Source organism: Triticum aestivum, chromosome 6A (genome assembly GCF_018294505.1).
Source record: "Triticum aestivum cultivar Chinese Spring chromosome 6A, IWGSC CS RefSeq v2.1, whole genome shotgun sequence".
Classification (NCBI taxonomy): domain Eukaryota; kingdom Viridiplantae; phylum Streptophyta; class Magnoliopsida; order Poales; family Poaceae; genus Triticum; species Triticum aestivum.
The window spans coordinates 491429004-491442799 of NC_057809.1; positions in this window are offsets into that span (position 1 = coordinate 491429004).

Genomic DNA, 13796 nt, shown 5'->3' on the forward strand with positions numbered 1-13796 from the left:
CACACGGGGGGTAACGCTTAAATTAAAATGTGGGTTAACCCCGCTAAGCTGAAGAGAGGATCGGCCGGGCACAGGCAACAGAGGCCACGGCCGGGAGCTGGGCGCAGCGCTGCCGGCTAGCAGGGGCTGCGGCGGGCACGGCCAGGTCACGGCGGGGGGATGGCTGGGCGAGCGCAGACGGGGGCCGGCCGCGGCCGAGCGCGACCTGGGGAGGTGCGGAGCACGACCAAGTGGAAGGCAATGACGGCGGACAACAGGGGGAGGCAAAGAGGCTCCGGCGATAGCGGGCGGCGCCGGTGCTGGCGGGCGTGACACGGGAGGCCGGAGGTGGTAGGCGGCGGCAGCCAGGCAGAGCAGCAACAGTGGGAGTGCTCGTCCTCGAGTAGGTAAATGATAAAAACAAAAAAATTGATGTGGAATGCTTCCTAACATATTTCTCAATGTAATTTTCTTTATTGTGGCATGAATGTTCAGATCCGAAGGATTCAAGATAAAAGTTTAATATTGACATAAAAATAATAATACTTCAAGCATACTAACTAAGCAATCATGTCTTCTCAAAATAACATGGCCAAAGAAACTTCATCCCTACAAAAATCATATAGTTTGGTCATGCTCCATTTTCGTCACACAAGAATGCTCTCATCATGCACAACCTCGATGACAAGCCAAGCAATTGTTTCATACTTTAGTAATCTCAAACTTTTTTCAACTTTCATGCAATACATGAGCGTGAGCCATGGATATAGCACTATGGGTGGAATAGAATATAATGAAGGGGGTTATGTGGAGAAGACAAAAAAGGAGAAAGTCTCACATCGGCCCGGCTAATCAATGGGGTAGGGAGATGCCCATCAATTGATGTCAATGCAAGGAGTAGGGATTGCCATGCAACGGATGCACTAGATCTATAAATGTATGAAAGCTCAACAAAAGAAACTAAGTGGGTGTGCATCCAACTTGCTTGCTCACGAAGACCTAGGGCACTTGAGGAGGCCCATTGTTGGAATATACAAGCCAAGTTCTATAATGAAAAATTCCCAGTAGTATATGAAAGTGACAAAACGAGAGACTCTCTATCATAAATATCATGGTGCTACTTTGAAGCACAAGTATGGAAAAAAGATAGTAGCATTGCCCCTTTTTATTTATATTTGTTTGGGCCTTTTTTTGCCTTTCTCTTTTTTTCTTTTTCATGGGAGAATGCTCTATTAATGATGATCATCACACTTCTATTTATTTACAACTCAATGATTACAACTCGATACTAGAACAAAATATGACTCTATATGAATGCCTCTGGCGGTGTACCGGGATGTGCAATGACTCATGAGCGACATGTATGAAAGTATGAACGGTGGCTTTGCCACAAATACGATGTCAACTTCATGATCATGTAAGGCGATATGACAATGATGATGCGTGTCATAATAAACGGAACAGTGGAAAGTTGCATGGCAATATATCTCGGAATGGCTATGGAAATGCCATAATGGGTAGGTATGGTGGCTGTTTTGAGGAAGATATAAGGAGGTTTATGTGTGATAGAGCGTATCGTATCACGGGGTTTGGATGCACCAGCGAAGTTTGCACCAACTCTCAAGGTGAGAAAGGGCAATGCACGGTACCGAAGAGGCTAGCAATGATGGAAGGGTGAGAGTGCGTATAATCCATGGACTCAACATTAGTCATAAATAACTCACGTACTTATTGCAAAAATCTACAAGTCATCAAAAACCAAGTATTACACGCATGCTCCTAGGGGGATAGATTGGTAGGAAAAGACCATCGCTCGTCCCCGACCGCCACTCATAAGGAAGACAATCAAATAACACCCCATGTTTCAAATTTGTTACACAACGTTCACCATACGTGCATGCTACAGGACTTGCAAACTTCAACACAAGTATTTCTCAAATTCAAAACTACTCAACTAGCACAACTTTGATATCACTATCTCCATATCTCAAAACAATCATCAAGTATCGAACTTATCTTAGTATTCAATGCACTTATATGAAAGCTTTTTTTATTATGCCTAAAAGTAAATTTCCATGTTGTTCTAAAGGACTCTCAAAATAATATAAGTGAAGCATGAGAGATCAATTATTTGTATAAAATGAAACAACCACCATGCTCTAAAATATATAAGTGAAGCACTAGAGCAAAAACTATACAGCTCAAAAGATATAAGTGAAGCACATAGAGTGTTCTAATAAATTCCAATCCATGTGTGTCTACCTCAAAAGGTGTGTACAGCAAGGATGATTGTGGTAAACTAAGAAGCAAAGACTCGAATCATACAAGATGCTCCAAGCAAAACACATATCATGTGGCGAATAAAAATATAGTTCCAAGTAAAGTTACCGATGAACAAAGACAAAAGAGGGGATGCCTTCCGGGGCATCCACAAGCTTAGGCTTTTTGGTGTACTTGGATCTTAGGCTCTTTCCACTCCTTGTTCCATAATACATCAAATCTTTACCCAAAACTTGAAAACTTTACAACACAAAACTTAACAAAAAAATTCATGAGCTCCGTTAGCGAAAGAAAACAAAACACCACTTCAAGGTACTGTAATGAACTCATTATTTATTTATATTGGTGTTAAACCTAATGTATTCCAACTTCTCTATGGTTTATAAACTCTATTACTAACCATAGATTCATCAAAATAAGCAAATAACACACGAAAAACAGAATCTGTCAAAAACAGAACAATCTGTAGTAATCTGTAACTAACGCAAAATTCTGGAACCCCAAAAATTCTAAAATAAATTGGTGGACGTGAGGAATTTATCTATTAATCATATTCAAAAAGAATTAACTAAATAGCACTATCCAGTAAAAAATGGCAGCACTTCTCGTGAACACTAAAGTTTCTGTTTTTTACAGCAAGATCAAAAAGACTTTCCCCAAGTCTTCCCAACGGTTCTACTTGGCACAAACACTAATTAAACACAAAAAACACAACCAAAAAAGAGGATAGATAAATTATTTATTCAAAAACAGAAAGGAAATATATCGGGTTGTCTCCCAACAAGCGCTTTTTCTTTAAAGCCTTTTAGCTAGGCATTGATAATTTTAATGATGCTCACATGAAAGACAAGAATTGAAGCACAACAGGAGCATCATAAAGCATGTGACAAACACATCTAAGTCTTACATACTTCCTATGCATAGGAATTTTTATAAGAAATCAAATTATCATAGCAAGCAAAAATTAGCATATGCAAGGAAGAAGAAAGAGACGATAGCAATTTCAACATGACGAGAGGTAATTCAGTAAGATGAAAATTTCTACAACCATATTTTCCTCTCTCATAATAATTACATGTGGGATCATAAGCAAATTCAACAATATAACTATCACATAAAATATTTTCAACACGATCCACATGCATGCAAAGTTGACACTCTTCCAAAATAGTGGGATTAACATTAACTAAAGTCATGACCACTCCAAACCCACTTTTATCAAAAATTTCATAAGATTGAACATTCTCCAAATATATGAGATCTAAAGTTGACACTCTTCCAAACCCACTTTCAATAATACTGCAAATACTATTATCAATCTCATATTCATCATGGGGCTTAAATAAATTTTCAAGATCATGAGAAGAATCACCCCAATCATGATCATTGCAACAAGTAGTGGACATAGCAAAACTAGCATCCCCAAGCTTAGGGTTTTGCATATTATTAGCACAGTTGACATTAATAGAATTTATAATATCATCATTGAAATCATGCTTTTTATTCAAATATCTATTGTGAATCACTTCATAAAGTACTTCATCACAATTTTCAGATTCATGAATTTCAAGCAAAACTTCATAAAGATAATCTAGTGCACAATACTCACTAGCAATTGGTTCATCATAACTGGATCTCTTAAAAATATTAGCAAGCGGATGAGGATCCATAGATCTTAGGTTCTCTGTTTAGCAATAAATAAACAATTATTCCAAGCAAACGAGCCAAGTAAGACATCAAGGCAAACGAAAAGACGAAAAGAAGAAGGGCGAATAAAACGACAAGGGTGAAGTGGGGGAGAGGAAAACGAGAGGCAAATGGCAAATAACATAATGCGAGGGATAAGAGTTTGTGATGGGTACTTGGTGTGTCTTGACTTGTGCGTAGATCTCCCCGGCAACGGCGCCAGAAATACTTCTTGCTACGTCTTGAGCACTGTGTTGGTTTTCCCTTGAAGAGGAAAGGGTGATGTAGTAAAGCAGCGTAAGTATTTCTCTTAGTTTTTGAGAACCAAGGTATCAATCCAGTAGGAGACCACGCGCGAGTCACCTCGTACCTACACAAACAAATAAGAACCTCGCAACCAACGCGATAAAGGGGTTGTCAATCCCTTCACGGCCACTTGCAAGAGTGAGATCTGATAGAGATGATAATAATAAGATAATTTTTTGGGGTATTTTTATGATATAGATTGAAAGTAAAGATTGCAAAATAAAATAGATGGGAAACTTGTATGATGGAGAATAGACCCGGGGGGCTTCTCTCAAGATAGCATAAGTATTACGGTGGGTGAACAAATTACTGTTGAGCAATTGATAGAAAAGTGAATAATTATGAGAATATCTAGGCATGATCATGTATATAGGCATCACGTCCGTGACAACTAGACCGACTCCTGCCTGCATCTACTACTATTACTCCACACATCGACCGCTATCCAGCATGCATCTAGAGTATTAAGTTCATAAGAACAGAGTAATGCCATAAGCAAGATGACATGATGTAGAGGGATAAACTCATGCTATATGATGTAAATCCCATCTTGTTATCCTCGATGGCAACAATACAATATGTGTCGTTTCCCTTTCTGTCACTGGGATAAAGCACCGCAAGATTGAACCCAACGCTAAGCACTTCTCCCATTGCAAGAAAGATCAATCTAGTAGGCCAAACCAAACTGATAATTCGAAGAGACTTGCAAAGATAAACCAATCATTACCTAATAATAAAGGACGGAGGTTTTCATAGTTCTCCATACATCTCCCCTTTATATCTGTTGATTTTATGTTAATCACAAGAATTGATGGTTGAGATTTAAAAGATGGATGGATCTGTTCCGATAAAAAAAGATCTATCTTTCCTCAGGAACAACCTATCGATGGATGGATCCGTTCTCGCAAGAAAAAAAAGATCGATATGATCGATACCTTCCCGCAAAAGATGCACGTTGATGGATCGATTGATTCCTGCAAAAGAAAAAAAAATCCGATAATGTTTCTGAGTCGGACACGGCGCATCTGCTGCTACCGATCTCATCTCGCCGGCCCAGGTGATACTTTCAATGTTCAACCCATATCCAGCCCATGTTGTGCATTGTTTTTTTGCTGGGACGTGTTGTATAAAACTAGGAAAGCATCCTTGCTACTACGTTGCTACCAAAAGAGACACATCCAGCACAAGTCATATACAGTATATACTACAACTATTGAAAGAGAGAAGAGGTAGAGCCCATGGTGGTGACGGAGCCTCGCGAGGAGGAGAACGCGCGACTGTCGACGAGTGGGCGAGGGGACCACTAGACTAGATCACGGCGCTCATGTCCCATCCCCGCATCGCACTGTGCCCCTGTTGCTTCGCCCCCTTGCAGCCATACATCGGTGCTAGCCCCACACCTCTTTCATGTCTTGGGATCCTCCACCATGTAGGCTTCCCATCAGCGACGAGAATGACAGAGCGCAGGGGTTGGGGTGGACAAAGAGGTCTGAGACGGTGGAGACACCGGACTCCACGAGGTCGCCCTGTTGAATTTGATGACCTTATGATGGCTGATAAACACAGAGATGGTTTGGTCATGTAGAAGAAACTGATGCATCATGAGTGCCAACATCGAGGATGACTCTGAGTACTAGCATCATGTCCATCCACGCTCGCTCGCCCGTCATCATGGGAGCCGTCCTCGCTGTTCTCCACCGCCGCCTGATGCTGCCACTAACCATAAGAGCTGCCCATATCGCGACCATCATGGTGTTTGCCCACTCAACATTGTTGTCGGTGAGTGTGCGAGCGTGTTGCCTCCTGAACTAGAATTCAAGGTGACATCTTACTATCATTCCCATGAATATTTGCTGCTCTCGAAGCACATCTTCGTGCAGTGCTTAATAAAATTCTAAGGATACATGCAATTATAGGTTAGAGGGTAGAGCACAACAGCACACTAACATTATCTTTTTGCGGGACTTTCTCAGTTTATCTCATGATAGTCATTAGTACAATTTACCTTTTGTTTCATGTGTTCTCTTTTTTTGCGGGGATTTCATGTGTTCTTTGTGTAGAAGATGGGTTTGGATGATCTAAGCATCTAGATAGGGGATATATAGCAACCTTCTCCAACTAACGTACTACAGCATTATTCTCCTAAAGACTTTACTATTCTGGCATCCAGATGGGGGATAGAGAACAACATTCATCATTTTTGCATGAAAAGCCTTGCCTGGTTGGGGCTGAACGGGATCTTGTCGGATAATGGGTTCCGGCAGACCCTTGAGGTTCGAACACTGGGGTGCGCGTGAAGGTTTTCTCCCTATCGATCCACGCCCTAGCTCTCTAAGATCACGTAGAAGAACTCAACGAACTCACAACACAAAAAGACACAAGATTTATACTGGTTCGGGCCACCGTTGTGGTGTAATACCCTTCTCCAGTGTGGTGGTGGTGGATTGCCTCTTGGGCTGATGAAGAACAGTTACAAGGGGAGGAACAGCCTCCTCAGGTTGGGGTGTTCTTGTGCTTGGTGAACTTGTGTGGGCGAGATGATCTTGGATCTGCTCAGGTCCTCTCTCGTCTGTCTCTCTCTCCCTTTTTCCTTTGGTGGATAGTTCTACTTATATAGGCCCTGGTCCTCTCCCCAAATATTGAGCGGGAAGGGAGCCAACAACGGCCGATTCGAAAAGGGACAACTAGTACAAGTTATCCTGACAAAAGGTGGTCTTCGCCTGCCAAAGGCTCTGGTGCTGACGCCATCTTGGGCTCCATGGTGACCTCCATCCTGCAGTCCTTCTGGTCTTGGTCTTGTTGCACCGATATGGAAACCTTTGCCTGATGCCTTGGTACTCCGTGCCTGCACTTGCCCCTTGGCACCAAAGGGGAAACAAGGACACTGTGTGCGCTGGCGCCCGCCTGGTCTTGATCGTCATGGCTCATGTCACGAGGACCTCGCGAGGTTTGCCCTGCCTTGATCTCTCCGCCCCTCACGAGCCTGCCTAGCGAGGCCTCTTCTGAGGAGGTCTTGCGTCGTCCGCCTCGCCAGGCTTGGCCCCTCACGAGGGTCTTGAATGCCTTGTTGATGAAGATGGGCCGTACAGACCTGCCAGCCCAGCCACGCCATGGGCCGCAGGTAGGCAAGTCTGGGGACCTCCGTTCCTAGGACGCCGACAATAGCCCCCAGGCCCAAGGCGTGCTCGGGCTTGGCTTGAGGAAAAGCCAAAGGGTCAAGCACGGAGCGCTGCGGGCCCCCAAAGCCTGCGGCCTCGGTTGACGCGTGGCGGTTGATTGGACGTGGGCGTCTCCGCTTCCCCATGCTGCCTTTGAACCCGCCCGGCTATGCGGCCCTTGCAACCTACACAGTTATTCTCCCATTGCCCAGGCCTTGCTTCCACAGTCCTTTTGCTTCCTCGAGACTCTGCCCCTCCTCTCCAATCTGACCCGCACTCCGCCTGCTTTATTGCCATGGCGCCGAAATAAGCTGACAAGGGGAAGAAGCCACTATCTTCGCCAAGTGTGCCTCCAGCCGCCGAGCCTGTAGTCGGCCGATCCTTGGTGCTCAACTATGAGGCCATGGACAAGGTGTGTCCCATGCTCGCCACCAGCTTCAACGAGTGGGGGGAGACGGTGGCTTGGCCTGCATCTCACACTCGCATCGCTCGGACGGTCACCGAGGTCCCAATCTTCATCTACGCCCTTTGGGCGGGCCTGATTCCCCCTTTCTTGGCCTTCTTCAACGTAGTGCTTGAACACTACCAGATCCATATGCTGCATCTCGACCCCCAATTTGTGACTCTCCTTGCCGTCTTCGCCTTTGTGTGCGAGGCCATGGTGGGCATCGCTCCTGCGGTGGCCCTACTCCACCATTTCTTCTCATTGCATCTAACCGATCCCCGGCAAAGCTCGGGGTGCGTGAGCTTCCAGGCCATGGCCGCGACGGCGGGCACGGGGATCGACTTCGAGCTTCCTCCATCTACGAGCGAGTTTCAGACACGGTGGGTATTTGTTGACGCTGGTGTGCTCAGCCCCCTGCTCCACGCCCCGTCAGCGCCTGTTGTTCCCCACTCTCGCTGGGGCTGAGGGAGTCCTGGATTAGGGGGTCTCCGGACAGCCGGATTATATCCTTTGGTCGGACTGTTGGGCTATGAAGATACGAGATTGAAGACTTTGTCCCGTGTCCGGATGGGACTCTACTTGGTGTGGAAGGCAAGCTAGGCAATACGGATATGTACATCTCCTCCTTTGTAACCGACCTTGTGTAACCCTACCCCCTCCGGTGTCTATATAAAGCAGAGGGTTTTAGTCCGTAGGACAACAGACAATCATACCATAGGCTAGCTTCTAGGGTTTAGCCTCTCTGATCTCGTGGTAGATCAACTCTTGTAATACTCATATCATCAAGAACAATCAAGCAGGACATAGGGTTTTACCTCCATCAAGAGGGCCCAAACCTGGGTAAACATCATGTCCCCTGCCTCCTGTTACCATCCGCCTTAGATGCACAGTTCGGGACCCCCTACCCGAGATCCGCCGGTTTTAACACCGACATTGGTGCTTTCATTGAGAGTTCCACTGTGCCGTCACCGTAAGGCTTGATGGCTCCTTCGATCATCGCTAGCGATGCGGTCTAGGGTGAGGCTTTCCTCCCTGGACAGATCTTCGTATTCGGCGACTTCGCACTGTGGGCCAATTCGCTTGGCCATCTGGAGCAGATCGAGAGCTACGCCCCTGGCCATCAGGTCAGATTTGGAAACTTGAACTACACGACTGACATCCATGGAGACTTGATCTTCGACGGATTCGAGCCCATGTCGGACGCGTCGCACAGTCGCGACGAGCATGACGTAACTCTGCCGTCGGACAATGTTCGGGAGATCGCGTCCGCAACCACTCCGGCCTTCAATCCGGAGCAAGTCGCGCCATCCGAGAGCGGAGGGATGGACCCCGCCATGGAGACCGCACTCTCAGTGGCGATAGAGCCGGATACTGACTTCACCCCTTATGAGAGCCATGTCGCCGAACCACTGGATTCACCTCCGTCCATGGACTCCGAGCCGCTCACATCCGCGCCCGTCGAGTCCGACTAGGCGCCAATCATGGAGTTCACCTCCGCGGATATCTTTCAGCGCTCACCTCTCGGAGATGTGCTAAATTCATTAAGGTCTCTCTCCCTGTTAGGAGAACCTTGGCCGAACTATGTCCGCCTAGAATGGGATGCGGACGACGAAGAAATTTGCTGCCCACCCACCACCCACTTAGTAGCCACTGTCAACGACTTAATCGACATGCTCGACTTTGACTCTGAAGACTTCGACGGTATGGACGACGAAGCTGGAGACGAACAGGAACCACCGCCCTCAGGGCGCTGGACCGCCACCTCATCATATGATATATACATGGTGGACACCCCCAAACAAGGCAATGGCGACGAGACAGCGGAGGATGACCCCTCTAAGAAGCAACACAAGCGCTGACGTCAGCGGCGCTGCTCTAAGTCCCGCCACAACAAGAGCAGTGATACCGGCACAGGAGACAATAACACTCTGGATAGCACCGAAGACAACAACAATCCCCTCCAGCACGGTGTAGAGCTAGAGGACGAACAAGCTAGCCCTCTGAAGCAGGCAGCAGATGGAGAACTGGAGGAGGACAATTACATGCCTCTCTCTGAAGACGAGGCGAGCCTCGGCGACGACGAGTTTATCGTGCCTGAGGACCCTGTCGAGCAAGAGCGCTTCAAGCGCCGGCTTATGGCCACGGCAAATAGCCTGAAGAAAAAACAGCAACAGCTTCAAGCTGATCAAGACTTACTAGCAGACAGGTGGACCGAAGTCCTTGCAGCCGAGGAGCATGAACTCGAACGCCCGTCCAAGAGTTACCCAAAATGCAGGTTGCTACCTCACCTCGAGGAGGAAGCATCAAAACCTCATTCACCGGTGTATGATGCGGCTGACCGGCCACTACGCGGCCGAGCTAGAGAGGCGTTTCAGCCTAAAGTTCAGCCCGCACCCTGTCGCCACTCAGTCAAAAATACTAAGGCCCGGGGTAACACAGAGGACCTGCGAGACATATTGGACACTAAGGCAAAAATCGCAAGGTCAATATATGGGACACGGGCACGTGCGCCCACACGGGACGATGGTCGTCGCGCCGGATACACCAAGAGTAAATCCGGCCGGGCCGAATACAGCAGACAGGACACATACGAACTACGTCGGGATATAGCCCGGCATAGAGGTGCCGCACACCCCCTATGCTTCACTGATGAAGTTATGAATCATGAATTCCCAGAGGGTTTCAAACCCGTAAATATCGAATCATACGACGGCACAATAGATCCTGATGTATGGATTGAGGATTTCCTCCTTCACATTCACATGGCTCGCGGTGACGATCTACATGCCATCAAGTACCTCCCACTAAAACTCAAAGGACCAGCTCGGCATTGGCTGAACAGCTTGCCAGCAGATTCCGTCGGCAGTTGGGATGATCTGGAAGGCGCATTTCTTAACAACTTCCAGGGCACTTATGTACGGCCATCGGATGCTGATGACTTGAGCCACATAACCCAGCAGCCAGGGGAATCGGCATGACAATTCTGGACACGGTTCCTGACTAAGAAAAATCAAATTGTAGACTGTCCGGATGCAGAGGCCCTAGCGGCATTCAAGCATAACATCCGCGACGAGTGGCTCGCCCGCCACCTCGGCCAGGAGAAGCCGAAATCTATGGCAGCCCTCATGACACTCATGACCCTCTTTTGCGCGGGTGAGGACAGCTGGCTGGCTCGCAGCAACAACACATAGAAGAATCCGGATACCTCGGATACCAAAGATGTTAACGGTAGGCAGCATCGTAATAGACCAAAGCGCCGCAATAACGGCGATAACACCAAAGATACGGCAGTCAATGCCGGATTCAGAGGCTCTAGATCTGGTCAGTGGAAAAAGCCATTCAAAAGAAATACTCCGGCTCCGTCCAGTCTAGATCGCATACTGGATTGCTCGTGTCAAATCCACGGCACCCTCGACAAGCCAGCCAATCACACCAACAGAGAATGTTGGGTGTTCAAGCAGGCCGGCAAGTTAAATGTCGAAAACAAGGACAAGGGGCTGCATAGCGACGACGAGGAGGAGCCCAGGCCACCGAACACAGGAGGACAGAAGGGGTTTCCCCCACAAGTGAAGACGGTGAACATGATATACGCAACCCACATTCCCAAGAGGGAGCGGAAGCGTGCACTAAGGGATGTCTATGCGATGGAGCTCGTCGCCCCAAAGTTCAACCCATGGTCTGCTTGCCCGATCACCTTCGATCGCAAGGATCACCCCACTAGCATCCGTCATGGCGGATCCGCCGCACTGGTCCTAAACCCCATCATTGACGGATTTCACCTCACTCGAGTCCTTATGGACGGCGGCAGCAGCCTAAACCTGCTTTATCAGGATACAGTGTGAAAAATGGGTATCAATCCCTCGAGGATCAAACCCAGCAAAACCACCTTTAAAGGTGTCATCCCAGGTGTAGAGGCCCATTGCACAGGCTCAATCACAATGGAAGTGGTCTTCGGATCACCGGATAACTTTCGAAGCAAAGAGTTAATCTTCGACATCGTCCCGTTTCGTAGTGGCTATCACGCATTGCTTGGACGGACAGCATTTGCAAAATTCAATGCAGTGCCACATTACACATACCTCAAGCTCAAGATGCCAGGACCTCACGGGGTCATAACAGTAAATGGAAACACAGAACGCTCACTCCGTATGGAAGAGCACATTGCGGCCCTTGCAGCACAGGCACAAAGCAGCCTGTTCAAGCAGACCACTCATTCGGCGTCACGGCCCCAGACACCTTCAAGCGAGTCCGGAACAAGCTGCAATAGGATCGCCTGGCACGATCAGAGCTCGCCTAGCAATCCGGCCCCCGTCCCAGTCCTAGTGAAGCGATGAAATTCGTGCCGCGCGTACATAACTACGCATTAAAAATACCATGGACATAGGCAGGGGCACGATCAGGACACGCCTCGCATTGTGGCTTAACCACACTAGGGGTTGTATACCTTCGACAATCCTTTTCTCTTTCAGGGCCTAACTCTTTGGAAGCCCTTTCCGGCAGTATGATTGCCGGACACATTTCGGAAGCAACAACCAAGGCGGCATGAAGCTAAGATGAACACGGAAACCGCCAGGTGGTCTCTAGTAATACTTGATATACCCGCTTTTCACTATTTATGCGTAGCTTGCCCTGGGATAGGACATTTCGAATTGTCCTACTTTGTGCTTATTGCACTACTTGTATCAGTATGCTTCGACATATTATTCAAATAATAATGCATATCATTAATCTGTCATTGCATTATTTAAGTTTTTTGCTTCCTCTTATATGTCCATTTATGACAATCCGCACCCGCTCGTGCGGGTACGATCAGTTCGCCAGGGGTTCTCGTTTACCCCACAATACGGCACAAGAAGTCCGAACACTTTCGATAGTGCGGCACCCCGAACTTATAGCATTATTTGCATCAGCTCCGAATCATGTCTTTGGTCAAATGTTGGGTCGCCCGGCTCCCATGCTTTGGTACCTTACGTTCCGCTATATCGGCTAAGGTAGCGGTGGGAGAACTACTGCGATTGTGTCCCGGTTCTTCCGGACGAGCACCTTAGTAGAGAAAGCCAAAAACTGGTTGTCATGATAAGGCGAGAGACTGGTCGCTGTTCGAGAGGTCTCAAGTCCTTAAAGACTTTTCCGCTTCGGGCGAGGAGTCGACCTTGTCTGGTTTAGGCGTGTATAGCGCCCCAAATTCGGCCCTCTGAATACCAGGGGCTGCGCCAAAAATTTAAAATCATAGACTTCTATGGCTAAGTGAGAGTGATAAAGCAATATAGTCCGATTGCCTAGTTCGTTGCGCCGAACACCTCCCTTGAAGGACCCAAAATTGGGGTAAAGAGTGCTCGGGTTTATCCCGAACACTCCGGTACTCGTTACATGGGGGCAGAAGCCGACGACTTGCCAACTCTCAGATTTTTATAAATGGCCGCACATAAGGTAATATTTTAAATTAAGAAAGCGTCGCATGGCGGAAAAGAACTCGTTTCATATTAGAGGATCACATGGGCATGTTCATTCAAAAATTACATCCTTGGCACACTCATCTGCCACTAAGCGGGAACCCTTTAGGACACTTTCATAGTAATTCTCAGGGCAGCGATGCTCCTTGCCCTCCGGCGGCCCCTCCTTCACCAGCTTCCACTACAAAAAAATACACTTCCGTGATGATACGTGTTTGTCATAGTAGGTCGCATTTTCTATCATGCATGTACATCCATGACAAATTTATGATAGAATCAAGATAGTCATATCTGTGCTGTCGTAGAAGTGTTCCATGACATTACCAAAATTATCATCACGGAAGTGTCCACTTCCATGACGATAAATCGCGTGTCACAGAAGTGCTTTCGTCAAGGGTGACCGACACCTGGCATCCACCATAACGGAACGCCGTTAAGCTATCGGGTCAGGTTTTGGATCCGATAACCCGTTAACAGCCCCGACCAATG